Source organism: Zingiber officinale, chromosome 9A, assembly GCF_018446385.1.
Source record: "Zingiber officinale cultivar Zhangliang chromosome 9A, Zo_v1.1, whole genome shotgun sequence".
NCBI classification, from domain to species: Eukaryota; Viridiplantae; Streptophyta; class Magnoliopsida; order Zingiberales; family Zingiberaceae; genus Zingiber; species Zingiber officinale.
This window is the reverse complement of record NC_056002.1, coordinates 27,624,973-27,643,658: the sequence shown is the minus strand read 5'-3', so window position 1 is coordinate 27,643,658 and position 18,686 is coordinate 27,624,973. Positions and strand designations below refer to the sequence as shown.

The 18,686-nt window shown below is 37.3% G+C and overlaps 1 long non-coding RNA gene across 5 annotated transcripts; it reads right to left on the bottom strand.

Moving 5' to 3' along the window:
- Window positions 1-6,697: 6,697 nt before the first annotated feature.
- Window positions 6,698-9,845, bottom strand: LOC122020393. 5 transcript variants are annotated; one of them, XR_006122212.1, is made up of 4 exons: window positions 9,515-9,845; window positions 7,805-9,382; window positions 7,627-7,710; window positions 6,698-7,019 (listed from the first exon to the last, which is right to left on the bottom strand). It is a non-coding gene; the product is annotated as an uncharacterized LOC122020393 (long non-coding RNA). The 5 variants fall into 5 exon arrangements; XR_006122211.1 differs by having other exon boundaries at window positions 7,627-9,382; XR_006122214.1 differs by having other exon boundaries at window positions 6,698-7,733.
- Window positions 9,846-18,686: the final 8,841 nt, after the last annotated feature.

Sequence of the window (18,686 nt, the reverse complement as noted above, 5' to 3'; positions counted from 1 at the left end):
TTTGGGTTATGGACTCATGACAGTTGTTTACTTGCTAAATATAGTCCCAATGAAGGCAATCTCAACTACTTCATATGAGGTATGGACTAGTAAAAAAATCCCTCATATCTTATTTGAAGATATGGGAATATCCTGCTTATGTGAAGAGGACTATATTAGACAAGTTGAACGCTAAGTCTGATAAGTGTTTATTTATTGGATACCCTAAGGAAACTAAGGGTTACCAATTCTATCACCCCTTGGAACAAAAGGTGTTTGTTTCAAGGCATGCTACCTTCCTATAAAAATATTTTCTCTTACAGGAAGTAAGTGGGAGTATGGTTGAACTTGATGAAGTTCAAGAGACTCCAATAAACACTAACGAGATGCTTAGTCAAGAACCACAACCAATTATGACACAACCTCCTCGTAGATCAGGTAGGACACACAATATTCCTAAGAGATATAGATATCTTGTAAGAGAATATAATGACGTGTTACTCATTGAGGATGAGGAATCTGTTGATTACAAAGAGACTCTAAATAGTTCAGAAAAAAACAAGTGGCTTACAGCCATGAAGTCGGAAATGGATTCCATATATGAAAATCGAGTTTGAAATTTGGTGGACTCACTTGAGGGCATTACGCCTATAGGGTGCAAGTGGATTTTGAAGAAGAAAATCGACATGGATGGTAATGTAATTACCTACAAGGCAAGGTTGGTGGCGAAAGACTATCATCAAAGACAAGACATTGACTATGATGAAACCTTCTCACCTGTAGTCATGTTTAAATTTATTCGGATACTCCTGGCCATATTAGCTCATCATGATTATGAGATATGGTAAATAGATGTGAAAGCAACTTTGTTTAACGAAAATCTGCTCGATGACGTGTATATGACACAATTCGAAGATTTCACATATGTTAACAAGAATAAAGTATGCAAGTTTCAACAGTCCATTTATGGACTGAAGCAAGCATGTAGGAGTTGGAATATCCATTTTGATAAGGCCATCAAAGAATTTGATTTCTCACAAAATCTAAACAAACCTTGTGTGTATCAAAAAGTTAGTGGGAGTGTAGTCATATTCATAATATTATATGTTGATGACATATTGCTCATAGAAAATGATGTGTCAGTTTTACAATAAGTTAAAGTTTAGTTGTCCAAAACATTCTCCATGAAAGACATGGGAGAAGTAACTTGCATCCTTGGAATGAAAATATATAGAGATAGATCGAAAAGGTTGCTTGGTCTTTCACAGTCGACATATATAGACAGAGTGCTAAAACGGTTTAGCATGTCTGAATCCAAGAAAGATTTCATACCTATGAGGCATGAAGTTCACCTTTCGAATTCTATGTGCCCACGCACAGAAGACGAGAGTATTTGCATGGATAAGATACTTTATACGTCCGCAATAGGATTTATCATGTATGTTATGTTATGTACAATGCTTGATGTATTGTATGCTCTAAGTGTTACAAGCAAATCCCAGTCTGATCTAGAAATGGAGCACTGGATGGCTATCAAGACGATCCTTAAGTACTTGAGAAGAACGAAGGATATGTTCTTAGTATATGGAGATGATGATATGATCATATGTGGATATATAGATGTAAGTTTCCAGACATATAAGGATAACTCCAAGTCCCAGTCTGGATTCATATTCATATTAAATGGAGGCGCAGTTAGTTAGAAAAGTCGCAAGCAAGACACTGTTACAGATTCTACTTGTGATGCGGAATACATTGCAGCATCGGAAGCCGTAAAGGAAGTAGTTTAAATCAAAAAGTTCGTTACTAAACTTAGAGTGATTCCATACGCTGTTGAAGCATTACCTGTTTCACCGGAGCTATTGTGCAAGCAAAGGAACCGAAGTCTCATCAACGATCAAAACATGTGCTTCACCATTATCATTTGATCAAGGAGATCATTAGTAGGAAAGAGATATAGCTTGAGAAAATTTTCACTGAAAAGAATCTAGCAAATCCTTTAACAAAGGCTCTACCACAAAGCAAGTTTGAGAGTCACATTCATGCTTACGATTTAGGGCAATGTGGTGATTGGAATTAGGCCAAGTAGGAGTATTAGATTTTGAGGGATGTCCTAAGGCTCGCCTTACAATTTTTACTAAATATAGATTCACTATTTGAGTGCATATTATATGTTTGATTGTCTTAAACTCATTTACTGAATCTCCACAATACAATTTATAGTATGAGAGAAATTATGATTGGATCGCAACTAGTGATTATCTCTACATGTACAATTATGAACGTATTAGAATTTCCCTAGTTGTTGAATTGCTGCATTCAAACATTATCAATTCTGTAAGACTAGCACAGGTTATATTCCTTAGTTCGCTAAGCAGCTATTTTCTCACTAGCTGGAGACATTAGGATGTCGAGAGTTAAACACGTATGCTAGTTATAGTAACTAGTTCATTGGAATGACTCGCTATAAGACTTCATATGGTTATATATATATATATATATATATATATATATATATATATATATATACTCTTACTATAGCTCGAGTGTAAATTTCCTTCGACTTGAAGTATACAAGTCATTTTGGTCATGGAAATTTATACTTGGACATATTAAGCAAGCACCTCATTGAGGCGTGGACTCGAGATGATTGGGTATAAGTCAAAATGTCCGAAGACGTTTGGATAACCTACAGAGGATTCACCGCTCCTTGCGAGGAGACGTATACCCTATGACCACTCGTTAGGATTATTACTCAAAGTCTTTGGCCAAAACATCATATGTTAAGAGTGTGAGACTCTTAGACACATGTACGAGTAATTTGAATCTGTAGAACGAGAAAGTATTACTTGGGCTAGTTGTGAAGTAGTCAGTCTAGCGGGGATAGACACATAGATCATGTCCTGAACCAAGTGGGTATAAGACGAGTGAAAGGAACATGACACAGCTCACTATAGTTGTTGAAGGGTTTAGAATTAGTTCTATGACTAACTATAATTTTTTGGCTACTTGGGGATCATGATGTACTACTAGGTGTCACTCATGATCGTTCTATAATTAAGTAGTTAATTATGGATGGCTAAGATGAACCGGGAATCTATTGGATCACATACACTAACGAGTCTCTAAAAGACGTAAAACAAGTTAAAGAATATGATTCTTAAATCAAAAGATAAATGTTTAGTTGGACTATACATAAGATAAATATGAAAATATTTGTTATAATGGAAGCATGGATGAGCTACATCTCTTTTGGTAGAATTGGACTATATTTGGTTTAATCATGAATTAGTCATGAACCAACTTGGTTTAGTTGTGAACCAAACCAAAGGATTGATGGGCTAATTTTTGGATAAGGGATAATGGGTTAGATTTGGGCATTCTAATCCAATTCATTAAAAAGGATTATATATAAATGTAATTGAGAGAGAATTAGATAGAAATTTTATTATTTGGTTGATTGGCTTTTGGAAACCCAATCCTTCTCTCTCTCCCACCGCCAACAAGAGGGTGCTCCCTCTTGTTGCCGTGACCACCATAAGGGAGAAAACTCTCCCTTGTGTGCTTCTCTTCTTCTTCCTCTTGATCCCTCTTCTTCGCTCGTGGCTAGTAACTTTCGAAGGAGAGGCTTGTACTCAAGGAGTTGTCTTGAAGATCTTGGCGTCAATACGAATAGAGGCGAGGTTCGACAATGTCACTACCATTGATGCCCTTCTCGTTACAGGTCATTCGTAAGGTATACTTAGTGTAAATTTACTTTCTATAAAATTTTAATTATGCGATCATGTTTGGCATGTTGTATTCTTGTATGCATGTGGTGTGTGTGATATAATAATTACAAATTATTATTATTTTATTTTCTGCTAAGTAGTTTATGAAACGTATTCTAGCACGCACTCGCATCGGGCATAACCCAACAGATTCATCCCACATAGCTTTCAAATTCTTGTGCTTCAACTTTGTTGGTCTATTGCCCTTGTCTTTTTCCTTCTTCTTTAGTTTAGGGCAGTCGTCCTTGATGTGCCCTTTTTCTTGGTAGTTGTAGCACCGAACCTTTCTTTTACTCCAAAAGTACTTTTTCATCTACGACTTATTAAATTTATTAGATTTAATAAACTCGCTAAACTTTCTTACCAATAATGTTGTTTCATCTTCGTTGATTGATTCTTCGAAGTCTGGATCTGGTTTATCTTTTTGGTTAGCTTTTAGTGCTATGTTGTGGGATGTCTTATCTTTTTTTTTTTTTGTTTTTTTTGTAAGTTTGCACATCTTGATTTGTGAAGTTCAAAAGTGGAAAATAGATTTTCTAATGAACTAACTTCGAGATCTTTAATTTAGATATATAAAATGAGTCGACTATAGATGTCCACTCGGGTGTCCTAGGAAATGTATTTAAAGTGTACTTTAATGAATCTCGATTCGTTACCTTTTTTCGAGATTCGTGAGTTCGGTGATGAGTTCTTTAACCCTTGAGGGCATATGTGCGACTATTTCACCTTCTTCCATCTGGAGGTTCGTCAATTGGTTCTGGAGCAGGTCTCGTCTCATGAGCTTTGCTTCGGACGTTCCTTCGTGTAGCTCCAGGAACTTTTTCCAAAGTTCCTTTGCTGATTTGTAATATCTGATCCAATTAACTTCTTGAGGTGGAAGTATGCTTAGCTGGTGGAACTCGGCTCGCCTGTTCACTACAAAGTCAGCTTAATCCTTTTTGGTCCACTGATACTCTTCTTTTTCGACTCCTTCTTGGTCTTTGGGGAGTACAAAATCATATTTAATAATTAAGAGTAATTCAAAGTCTCTTTTGAAAAATACCTCCATGCGTTTTTTCCATGTCACGAAATTCCTCTCAAACTTCGGCAGATAGATTGTCGGTCTGGCCATCGTCTCGGTGCTTCAATCGACAGTTAGTCCTTCTGAGGCGTTCTGGCTCTAATACCACTTGTTGGTGCAGCGAGGCCTGCAAGAGGGGGATGAATTGCCTGTAAAATAAAAACTAAACCTTTCATGATCTTTTAACTCAGATTAGTAACAAAATTATAATAAAGCAATTGAACAACTAAAAATAAAAGAGGCTAAAAAGTTACTAGAATACAACCTAGGTGATTATTAATCCAAGGTAAAAGAAAGCACTAAAAAACTTCTTCTTTGAAGGCGGCGAAGCCTCTTACAATCGTTGGGCGCTCAGAAAAATGCTAAGAAATGAATACAAGAGTTGTTAAATATTTCCTACCTCCAGAGGTCTTTTTATAGCCTCTGGAAAACTCTATTAGCAGCTTGAAGACGCCTTCAAGATGATTCAAGACGCCTTCCATTAGATAAGTTTTATCGGCTGAGGATGAAACTCTATCTGCGGCTAACGGCTATTGGAAGGCGCCTTCATATTATTCATCGAAGGCGCATTCCAAGCTATGGAAGACACCTTCCATAGAGCAGAAGGCAGATAAGCTCCCATACGCTGATCTCTTCTTGTGTGGGTGATGCTCCAACTACTCGGAGTTGAGCTCACCCGAATCCAACTCCGACATTCTCCTCGATCAGGCTTCCTCCCTGGCTTCTCATCCCTCAAACGTCGCACACGTCTTTCTCGTCCACCAGTGTACTTTTTTGCAGCATCTCATCTTTCGGATGCACTGAGTTCTTCGGGTCCTTTTCCGTACTATCTTTCTTGCTAGCTGCGTCTTCCACTCAACTTCTTGTGTTCTAAGCTCTTGCACACTTAGACACAAGGATCAAACACACATGACCTAACTTAACTTGGTTGATCACATCAAAACTACCATGTGGTACATACAGTCCAAGCACCCGAAAGAAGTCCAGGTGCCCAGAAGTGAATAAAGAACAAGATATCCTTTCAATTGACCTAATCTTTCAAACTACAACAAATCTTTCTATTAAAACTCCCAAAATCAATTAACATGGTCCCTCAGACTACAGTGAATCTTTCTATCAAAACCACCAAAACTAAAACCCTAAAAATCTATATATATTATTGTAGCAGTTATATATTATAATAATTTTAATTAAGTTGGTAATAATAATGCTCCATATATAATAATTTTGATTAAGTTAAAGTAATTTTATTTTATGTTATAACAACTACAATTATAATGGTACAATAATTTAAAATAATAAAAAATGGATAAAAATATCCAAATAAACATATATTTAAATTTCATATTTAATAAAACATCAAATAACAACAATAAAAAAGCAATAAAGTTAGATAACGTCATGAGTTGTTCATGATGATTTGGTTAGGTGTCCAGTTCAAAAAGCTAAATAATAATATTTTTATACGTTATCTATGCAGTTAAAAAATATTGTTAAAAGTATTGTTATAAGAAATCTATTAAAGATAACACTTAAAAAAATATTATCATTTTTTTAGAGATAATATTTTTACAACACTTAAAAAGATTTATCATTTTTTTAAAAAAAAATATTTTTACCATGCTTATAGAGCATTGTTTTTCAAAAATAACTCTTTTACCATGCTTAAAAAACATTATCTTTTTAACAAAGATAACATTTTTTAATGGATAAAAAAGTATTATTTTTTAAAAAATAAAACTTTTTAACAAATGATAAATCTATTTATAAATAAAAAATATGAATATCCACAAACTTCACAAACAGAAATTAAGTATCCACAAACAAAACATCTGAGTATTCACAATCTTTTTTAAAATACAATTATTTAGCAAATGATACAATTTCATACAATTCAAACAGAAATATGTACACATAATTCATAAATTAACTTTGTATCCATATTAAGTCTATACAAAAACAAAAACTCCTTAGATTGTATGAAGGGAAATGAACTCATAGAAGTGCTTTGTAACAAGATCATCAAGGGAAATGAACTCATAGAAGTGCTTTGTAACAAGATCATCGTCCACTAAATTTTGTAAAACATCCTTCATGACTAACCTATGACACCTTTCTTTGGGCCCAACTTCTCAAGTTCTTTAATACTGCCAATAGTTCGTGGGGTCTCATTACAAGCTTTCTTGTACCTCCCAATAGTTGCTTTAACACTGCATCAAAATAAAAGTTTAGCGTTAGAAATTCTCTTATGATAAAACTTAGATGTTCAAGTTCACATAAAAAAACTAGGAAACAAAGAATTAAGTTTAACAAAATGTTTCTGAAGAACTTCCACTTGAACAATCTTACAAGAACTACACATGACCGAACGTTCGTAATTATTTTGTAGCTAACCAATTAGGCATAGATAAGTACTCCAATATGATAAGCAAATCATATTTTTGATGTTTGAAATGTGATTAATGATTTTCAAGTTGAACTTAATATAATATAACTTATTGTTATTAATTTAACTCTTGCAGTTATACGAATTAACATTGAACATATATATTAAAACCCTACTAATCAAGAAAGCCTCCATACTCAGTATGGTAACAAAAATTATGAATATATCTAATTTTAGCACGGTGTTAAGAATATAAAGTTATAGATTGAACCTTTGCTAACATAGCTACATTCTGAAAGCAGAAGGAAAGAAATGACTTTCCTTCTACAGAGAAGCTAATGTACGTAAAATTGTAAAAGTAGTATGAAGCATATTTGATAGTAGGAAGAATGATTCCAACAAAAAATAGTGCATGAGACTTGTGAACGTACGGACGCAATTACACCGCATAAGCACATGAATAGTAGCATTTGGAGAAATCCTCCACCAATAGTCACAACACGAACAACCCTAATCTATAAATGCAAAGGAAGAGCAACTATAATAGCGTCAAGATCTATAACTTCCAAGTGCCTTCTAGGGCATGTAAAAAAGATTTTGACAAAATACCTTATGGAGAATTCCAAGCCCAAAGCAAAAACGAAGAAAGATTACACCATACTGATCTACTGTTTCATAGCAATGCCAAAGGTGATTTCTAAAAGTACAAACAACATAAAATAGTAGTAAATATCCTAATAAAAGCTCGACAAGTAGGATAAAATCATATAACATAACAAAAAAATATTAATGTTAATTACTACCACAAGATGTTTGCAAATTTCTCTTAATGTTGCTTCAAAGCAATGTTTGTTGGATTTCATCATAAGCTAATTTCACAGTCGAGACTAAAGTTTGCCCAAGAAAAAAAAAATATTAGAGCAGAATTTGTTTCTTTTAATATATGGAAGTGGATTATTATAGTTAGATACCAATAGCATTGGTAAACACACAAGATAAGTTTTTGGATACAATATTGAGTCATCAAAGTAAACCAACATTGTTTGTTGCATTACAAGAAAAGTGAAAGTAACTTACCTGCACCATTTCACTAATAAAGCTAAAGCCTCCTGATTCAATTATAGATCCAACAAGCAAGTAGATAGTTATTAACTGAAATACTTCATGAATTAGTAGATATCAAACACATAGTAATAAGAACTGCAAATGGAGCCCACAATTGAAGACAATATAGATGGCTAAATTTTATTAATTATTCAAAGTAAAGGAAGATGATCCCAATAAAAGAACATTATTTTCTAATATGTTCAATACTCACTGCTGTCCATGCATTACATGTTGCAGACACGATAACCATCACAAGATCAGAAATATTTTGACGTATGTCATCTATTTCCAACAAAACACTTCCACCACTAAAAAAAATAATTTTATGCAATAATCTGAGATAAGGACACCTAGAAGAAATTAAAATAAAAATATTAAAAAGGTTCTCAAGTTCATTTCTTGGCGTCAAATCTATTCCTAAGCACGTAAATGATAGAAAAGGGAATTTGAACCACATCAACAAATCTTGGCTAATCATCCTCCAACGTCCCTTCATATGCTTCCAATATATCAATTGCCTTCAAAGGGCTAAAAAGACAAAGAAATCAAGTAACAAAAAAGTTATCACTTAGTATAAAAAATACAATGGAGATAATTTGATAATAAGAGTATTAATGCCGTCATCCAAGAAAGGATGGATAATTCCAGTACAGGTAAAACATGTGCTCATGCAATGCGTCACATATAATGGTGAAAGCGATCGTATTATACACATACTATATTTGTTTGCAATTTAGAAGAATAGTTCCAACTGCTATGTGATTCACAGGAAATTTTACATATAACAAGTCGAAAACGGTGAATTTGGAGATTCGAAAAGAAAGACAACACGTTTTGGAGAAGCTGAAAAGTAAGTAACCAAAACACTTGAAAAAGTATTCTCCAATGGTAACTAGTCAATAATTAACATATTTACCCTAGAAACAATGACTTACTTCGAATTCAAATGGTGTGCAACAACAAACCCAATCCAATTCATGTGGTGGCTTGGCTTCAACGCTAAAAGCTATTGCCTAGTTTCAATAAACCCTATCGGGTCTCGCATCTATACTGTAGGAGACTTCGTAATCATCTTGTTCCCTAGGAAATCAAACAACAAATCCTCAGAACCGAGAAACCCTAGATGGGTGTAAATAGGTTAAAAACAAAAAAAAAAACTCAAATCTTGGCGACGGGCAAGAAGATGCACAAAGATGAGGCAGGTGTCCTTACCCACATTGGACGTTGAGCGATTCATAGTCCCAGTAATTTTTGGGGTGCTTGACGTTGTTGTCGGCATAGACCTGGGCGAGGGAGGGGGTGCCTGGCCGGCGGAAGGATTTGCCGATCTTCTGCGCCATGGCTGCGGCGGCGAAGGGACGGGGAAGGAGTCCGGGGAGAGGGTTGGGATTGGAGCTGGGGACGAGGGTAGGGAGGGCAGGCAGATGGAGGAGATGGGTTTTGGCGGATGAGTTTCGGGGAGGAGGGTTTCAGCGGTGGAGGAGAGTTTTGTGGGTTTTGGTCACACTTGCAAAATCGTGCGTTGGTGTACACACGTAGAAACTTAAAAATCATGTATAAACAATGCAATGCCCTCCCAGAGAAGAACCATCTTTAGAAATAGAAAGGCCCCCGCGGGCTGGATTAACCAGTTAAGGTGTGGCATCCTTGCACAATGAGTCGTAGGGTCGAAGGTTCACAGACGCACACTGGATGAATAATCTGGGTCGGCTGTGTTAAATTCTAGAGACACCACGCTTTACCCGGACCAGCATTCACGGCTCATTTACCTCCTCCTAGGATCTCTGTGGGATCAGGTCTAGGGAGCCGCTGGGTGACGGACCCGCCTTTTGCACAATCTTTAGGAATAGAAAGCATTTCCGGAGTGGATAAGTTTGACAAAAATTCTAAAAAGTATAAATGTGGGTAACTGCATTTCTGGAGTGCATTTTCAGAGAAGGTCATTTTTGGAAGGCACTTTCTGGAAGGCATTTAGGGCATTTACGTGGGAGGACATCATGTTACACACATGACAGAGAGATCTGTTTGTTTCTTTTCCTCTGCTTTCTATTCCCTAAAGATTGGTACTTCTCTAAGAAGGTACTTCTCTAAGAAGGTAGACAAAGCTTTTTTTAACAGACGTTATGTTTGATAAAAAAAAAAATCAATAGACAATGCTAATTTAAAAAGATGTTATCTTTAATAATAATAATAATAATAATAATAATAATAATAATAATAATAATAATAATAATACGGGATGTTATAAGTGAATTCAAAAGTGACATGAAAATTAAAATTAAAATGAGATAATAATCAAAGTCAGTAAAATAATAGTCAAGGTGTCACTGTCATCAGGGCTCAGCTCCTCAGTCGACACTAATGCCTTCAATATAAGGACAACCGGCTTAAAAGATGATCATGATTGAAAGATCTAGTACTGCTCTACTTGTGAACAATCAGCTGGCACAGTCAAAATCATGATCCACATAATTCTGGTATACCTGGTCGGTCGAGTGTATCTAACCTTAGTGATCGTTCTCAATATATGATCAAACGTCCCTAGAGTCTGGTGGACTTAATAGACCTATCTCTCAGTTCAGTACCAAGATATACAAACTAAACTCAAATGACCTCGGAGTCGATTAAGCATATGAGGTTCAGTTCCCCACTTCTATAGTATTACTTTCAACTTACAGATTTAGTCCTACCCGACAGTACAACTTTCAATATAAATCAGACCATCACATGGTCGGTCGTACTTAAGAGTCCAAGTGCCTTGTTATCTAATAGCTTGTATCTCATCATACAGTCATTAAGTTGGAGAGCTAATCGGACATGTAAGACTTGACTTCTCATTACTTATCGGATCTTCAGCATGAGCCTACAAGCATATAGCCGATTGGACTTATGGCTGGTCAGGCTTATGGGATTCAACTCCTCATTTTGTCCAAGTATCTGACTGGACTATATTCTAGGAGGAATCACAATAGATTATCAAAGTAATAACTATCCGTTAGAGAATATTCTTCGGTTACAATATATGCATTCAATAGAACTTTCTTATGAAGGTGATTATACAACTTCTATCATTATTATGGAAGTTACACGAGACTATTTATATGCATATAACAAAAGATTCCTTATAGGATAACTGTACAAATGCTAGAATGCACACCTTCCACTATTCGACATCTTCTAATATCGAATATTTTTTGTTGTTTCATTATTGGGAGGATATTAGAGGTGATATAAAGAGAGAGGGGGGAGGGGTTCCCTCTAGCAGAGATACGTTTTACACTCTTTACTTATCAGAGCACAAGATTTCCCTCTATTACGCTCACTCAATTTTACTGTAATTCTTGTCCACTTTTCACTTGGTCATCTACTGACTTGAGTGACGGAGAGCTTATGCTAGGGACCCCTTCCCTGGTCTTTTGCCCTAACGTTCTATGGGCTTGCTTTTCCGTGTGCGCAAAGAGGAGGGAGGCACTTGGAACCCTTTTCCCGCTCCAGCTCATCATCTTTTCCTCCCGTGCAAAGTCTTCTTCCGGTCAATAGCATCACCACCTGCCAAGTGTGTCATCTCCTTCGATTTCAGACATGATCAAATTTAGCATCATCTGTGGGAACTTTTGCCTGAATCTGAAACGTAGAAATGGAAGAATCTAGACAATTCACCACTGTCACCTTGTCTCAAGAGGATTTTGAGTTATTGGTAGCCGCTCGAGCACAAAAGTTAGTGCAACAACAGCAAACATTTTCCATTGGTATATTGTTGCATGATCCGACTGCGTCTAGGATGGGTCCTCACACTGAAAGAATGATTCGAGTAAAAGGTCCAACTGGATTTCAACTAGTTCCCCCACCAACAGCTAGTTTTATGCAACCACTCATCCAACCAATTAACCTACCACTTATGCCCCCATCCCTGATAGCACATTATCAGATACTATTCCACACTCCTCTTGGGAAAATGCGTCGAGAGGAGAGGCCCCAAGTCTCGACTACTAGAGAGGTGCCTGTGCAAGGGGAAAGCCCCGATGACTAATGGTTCTCTCGAGCGGATAATCATGTCGTTCTCTCAGGAAATATTGGGAGCTGCCAAAATATTATCAACACCTGACAATAGGAGAATATGGAGGGTCAACTGATCCAGAAGACCACTTCCTTAAGTTCAAAAATGTCGCCCTCTTTCATCAGTATACAGATGGTGTGAAGTATTGAGTGTTCCTCGCCACACTTTCTGGCTTAGTACAAAGGTGGTTCAAATGATTGTCGGCCAAATTCATCTACTATTTTAAGGATTTCGCGAGGCTTTCCTCCACCATGTCACTAGTAGTTGTCATTACCATAAAACTACCCTGAGTCTCTTTTCATACAAGCAAGGGCCAAAGGAGACACTTAGAGCTTATATGAAAAAGGGCAACTAGGTGACCGTGGATATTCCCTCGACCACATGAGATTTTAATGAGCGTCTTTTCTCAAGAGTTTCCGCTCCCTAATTAGGAAGCCCCCAAGGGACTTCGATCAACTACTTAGCCGAGCGACCAAGATATTGATATAGAGGAAGCTCAATCCGCTCAGAAGAAGGAGGTCACGTCACCTGCTCCATCACTTGTTGCAGAGCGCCGAGCTCCTCCTCCACCTTTTCCTCATAAAGGACCCCAAGCGATTCCTCAGCCCCATCACCAAGGGTCGCAGCCTCAAGATGTACAACATGTGGAGGCCGAGCGGAGAAGATTCCTTGAGCCTCGTAGATGGGTTCCACCAAAATTTTGTATATATCATCAATCAAGGACACACAACACCCAGGATTGTTATCATTACAATCGGGAGGCGCATCGGGAAGCAACCAAGTGTTTAGCCATTGGTCACCATCTCCCAACCATCATCATTATCGGAGGCATGATGGGCTACCCTGAAGAGAATATCAAGGTGTCAAGCGACATCAAAGAATGTCGCAACTGTAAGAGAACCGGGCCCAAGCCCTCGCCCGAGGGCGGTAGGATCATCCCTTGATGTAGCAAGAGGAAAATCGTAATAATGTTGTTCGGGGGATATCAGTATGATTGTTGGAGCCCAACCGACGGAGACTCCAACTAGGTAAGGAAGTCGCACGTCCGCCAACTGGAGATCCACATGGTTGGTTGTAGCCAAGAATAAGCACAAGGGTCGAGCTTGTTGGTGCAGAAAGTACCAAACGATCGAATTGGTTATGAAAAAGGTTCAAAGTTAAGTTATCTTGTGGTCTAATAAATTAAACTAAGTGTGCAGGAAAGTCTTAAGTGATCTTAGGTAAAGGAAAGCCCTAATTGCGGTTAGGCAACGAAGTCCTAGTCTGAAGGACTAGGAGAAGTCTTAGCAGGATGAGGACGTCAGTCGAAATCCTAGGATCGTGGATTCTATGTGGAAGTCCTGGGAGGTTGCGGACACCATGTGGAAGACTGGACGGGTCGGGGATCGGACATCCAGCGGAAAAGATCTGAAGTCTCGGATACTAAGCAGAAGTCCAGACGGTCTAGAAGATCAATCTGGCAAAAGATAATATCTCCTGAGAGAAGTAGGTGAGGGCGCATTCCCTGAAGAGGAAATAGTAGGAGTCGGTCCGACCTAGAGTTTCAGCAAAACTCAAAGTCAGGACCGGACAGTCAGAGGCTATCAAATTCATATTATATATTGTTTATTCCCTGAACTAACTTTCTTTTACAGACAATAAAGTGGCTGAAAAAAACTGGTCTTGGCCCTCGGAGGGGGTCCAAGCTCACGGGATACCTTCGCCGAGCAACAGCCTGGGCGAGGGCCAGGCACCCTCGCGGTCTGAGTGCTCGGAGCTAGTTCGGGCGCCCGAAACGCTGAATTTTATCTCATCACCAAGCTAGAGCACGCTGATTGGACGGACCTACGTTACGGTCCAGGCGCCCGGAAGGGATCCAGGCGCCGAAAAGTAGCATTTGACCAGCACCTGAAATACAAAATTCTGAATGACTTCTGCTCTTGTGTACTGCTTAGAAAATGCTTTCACGATGCCCAACCATCTTCATATCTGTAGTTGTCGGTATACTTTACTTTATAGTCAATTTAATATTATAATTTTACTCTTGAACTTATTCAGAATTGATAGTATATTGTCCAACGAAAGCGATCGGCAATCGCGGACCTTGGAGTAGGAGTCATCAAAAGCTCCGAACCAAGTAAAAAAATGTGTTAGCGATTGTTTTGTTTTATTTCTTCTTTTCGTTGTGTTTTACTCGATTATTTTTAAATGAACGTGAAAGTCATGAGCGCTATTCAGCCTCCCTCTAGTGCAACGATCCTACACGAGATTAGTTTCAGGCCCAAGGATTTGGAAGGAGTCGAATTACTCTACGATGATGCACTTATTAAGGCTATCATAGTCAATTAAAACATACATCGCACATTTGTTGACACAGGCAACTCTATCAACATCATCTTCAAGAAGACATTTGAGCGGCTACAAATAGAGTTGAGCAAGCTCTAGCCCCTGATAATTCCTCTATATGGGTTTATAGGCAATGAAGTGTAGCCGCTCGACAAGATTAAGATGGTCATATCTTTAGGGGAGGAGCCCCTTATGAGGATGCGCCGATCGAATTTCATTATGGTGGGTGTGCCCTCAACTTATAATATTATTTTGGGTCGGCCAACCCTAAATGAATTTTGGGCAGTCGTGTTATGTTGATATTGTCAGGACTAAGGCTAGCACTGCCCGGAAAAGCCAGCGGCTAGAAGTTAATAATATTCGGGAGGCACCCCTGACAGTAATCTATAAAGAGAAGGAAGAAGTGTAAATTCAGCCCGACCAACCAGAGGATACTACTCAAATAGCAGTCGACCTGTCCTTGGAGCTTAAAGCAGAGCTAGTTGCATGTTCAACATGTAATAATGATGTCTTTGTTGGGATATTCCCGATGTGGTGTGTGCTAAAAATATGTTTCGTAAACATGCACAGTGGAAGACTTAATGATAAATAAACTAATTTATTACATCACACACCAGACGCATATAAAATACAATCGCGTAGACAAGATCATAAAATAAAATGAAATCGAATAACAATTATTCTAGGTATACCTTATGGATGACTTGTAATGAGAAAGGACATCAACCTTTTGTGCAAATCTCACCTCTATTCATATCCACGCCAAGCTCTTCAAGACAATTCCAAGAGAACAAGCTTCACCTTCACAAGGTATTAGCCACGAGCGAAGGAGAAGGATCAAGAAGAAGAAGAAGAAGCAAAAGGAAGATCTTCTTCCTTTGGGTGGCTCACGGCAACAAGAGAAGAACCTCTTGTTGTGGTTGGAGGCAAGAGAGAGGGAGAGGGAGAAGAGTATTGGGTTTATGTTTCCAAAACCTAATTAAGTCAATAATGAATCGTGTATTAATTCTCTCTTAACCATATCAATATGTAGTTTTCTTTAATGAGTTGGATTAGAAAACTCAAATTCAACTCATTATGCCTTAACTAAAAATTAGTCCATTAACCCCTTGGTTTGGTTCACAACTAAATGAAGTTGGTTCATGACTAAACTAAGTTGGTTCATGACTAAACCAAATAGGGTCCAACTCTTTCATAAGACATGTGACTCATCCGTGCTTCCATTCTGACAAATATTTTCATATTTGTTTTATGTATTGTTCAAACAAGCATTTATCTTTTGATCTAAGAATGTTATTCTCTAATTTGTTTTACATCTTTTAGATACTCGTAGTATGTGTGACACAATAGGTTCCTAGTTTATCTTGGTCATCCATAATTAATTACTTAATTATGGAATAATCATGAATGACACTTACTAGTACATAATGACCCTCAGTTAATTAAAAAAGCACGGTTGACCTCAGAACTAGTTCTGAACCTTTTAGCAATTACAATGAGTCGTGTCTCGTTCGTTTCACATGTCTTATACCCACTTGGTTCAGGACATGGTCTAAGTGTCTGTCCCTACTAGGCTGACTATGTTAAACCTAACCCAAGTAATACTTTCTCGTTCTGCAGATTCAAATTACTTGTACACGTATAAAAGAATCCTATAATTTTAACATGTAATGTTTAAACCAAAGATTTTGAGTAATAATCTTAACGAGTGATCATAGGGTATACATATCCTCGTAAGGAGCGATGAATCCTTCGTGAGCTATCCAAACACCTTCGGACACTTCGACTTATACCCAATCATCTCGGGTCTACACCTCTAAGAGATGTTTGCTTAAGATGTCAAAGTATAAGTCTTTATGACCAAAATGACTTGTATACCTCAAGCAAACGAAAACTTGCACTCGAGCTACAGTAAGAACTTCACAAATATATCCATATATATAGAAAATCATATGAAGTCTTGCAGTAAATCACTCCAATGAACTAATTACCATAACTAACATCTATGTTTAACTCTCGACATCCCAACATCTCCAGCTAGTGAGAAACAGTTGCTTGGCCGAACCAAGGAGTATAATTCATGCTAGTCTTATAGAATTGATGATGTTCGAATGCACCAATTTGATGACTAGGGAAATTTGAATATGCTCATAATTGCACATGTAGAGATAATCACAAGTTGTGATTCAATCACAAATTTTCTCATGCTATGAATTATATTACGAACATTTAATGAATGAGTTTAAGACTATTCAAACATATAATATGTACTCCAATAGTGAATCTATATTTATCAAATAAATAGTAAAATCATAAGGTGATTGTCTTAAGACATCCCTCAAAATTTAACACTCCTACTTGGCCTAATGGCAATCACAGTGTCCTAAATCGTAAGCATGGACATGACTCTCCAACTTACTTTGTGGTAGAGCCTTTATCAAAGGATCTTCTAGGTTCTTTTCAGTGGAAATTTCTCGAGTTGTATTTCTTTCCTACTAATGATCTCATTGATCAAATGATAGCGGCGAAGTACGTGTTTGGATCACTGATGAGACCTAAGTTCCTTTGCTTGAGCAATGGTTTCAGTGTTGTCGCAGTAAATAGGTAATGCTTCAATAGTTGATGGAACTACACCAAGTTCGGTAACAAACTTCTTGATCCAAACTGCTTCCTTTGTTGCTTCTAAAACTGCAATATATTCCACCTCATAGGTAGAATTTACAATAGTATCTTGCTTGGAACTCTTTCAACTAACTATCACTCCATTTAATATAAATATGAATCCCGACTAGGACTTGGAGTCATCCTTGTCCGTCTGAAAACTTGCATCTGTATATCCGCGTATGATCATATCACCATCTCCATATACCAATAACATATCCTTAGTTCTTCTTAAGTACTTAAGGATCATCTTGACAACCATCCAGTGATCCATTCCTAGATCAGACTGGTATTTGCTCGTAACACTCAGAGCATACGATACATTAGACCTTGTACATAACATAGCATACATGATATATCCTATTGTGGACGTATATCCATGCAAATCTTCTCATCTTTTGTGAGTGAGAACATAGACTGTGAAAGGTAAATTCCATGCCTCATAGGTATGAAACCTTTCTTGGATTCAAACATGATAAATCGTTTTAGTACTCTGTCTATATATGTCGATTGTAAAAGACCAAGCAACCTTTTCGATCTATCTTTATAGATCTTCATGCCTAAGATGTAAATTACTTCTCCCATGTCTTTTATGGAGAATGTCATGGATGAACAAACTTTCACTAACTGTAGAACTGCCACATCATTTCCTATAAGTAATATACTATCAACATATAATATTAGGAATACAACCACATACCCACTAACCTTTTGATATGCACAAGGTTCATCTAGATTTTATGAGAAATCAAACTCTTTGATTGTCTCATCAAAATGGATATTCCAACTCCTGGATACTTGCTTTAGTCCATAAATGGATCATTGAAGCTTGCATACTTTATTCTTGTTAACAAATGTGAAACATTCGGGTTGCATCATATACACGTCCTCGAGTAGGTTTTTAATTAAGGAAAGTTATTTTCACATCCAGTTACCATATCTTATAATCATGATGAATTGATATGGCCAAGAGTATCCAAATGGATTTAAACATGACTACAGGTGAGAAGGTTTCATTATAGTTAATGTCTTACCTTTGACGATAGCATTTCGCCACCAACCTTGTCTTGTAGGTAATTTACATTACTATCTATGTCAGTTTTTTTTTTTAAAACCCACTTGCACCCTATAGGTGTAATGCCTTTAGGTGGGTCCATCAACTTCTAAACTTGGTTTTCATACATGGAATCCATTTCTGACTTCATGACTGTAAGCCACTTATTATTCTCTGAACTATTCAGAGCTTCTTCGTAATCAGTAGGTTCGTCATCCTCAATGAGTAACACCTCATTTGATTCTCTTACAAGAGATCCATATCTCTCAGGAATATTACTTGTCCTA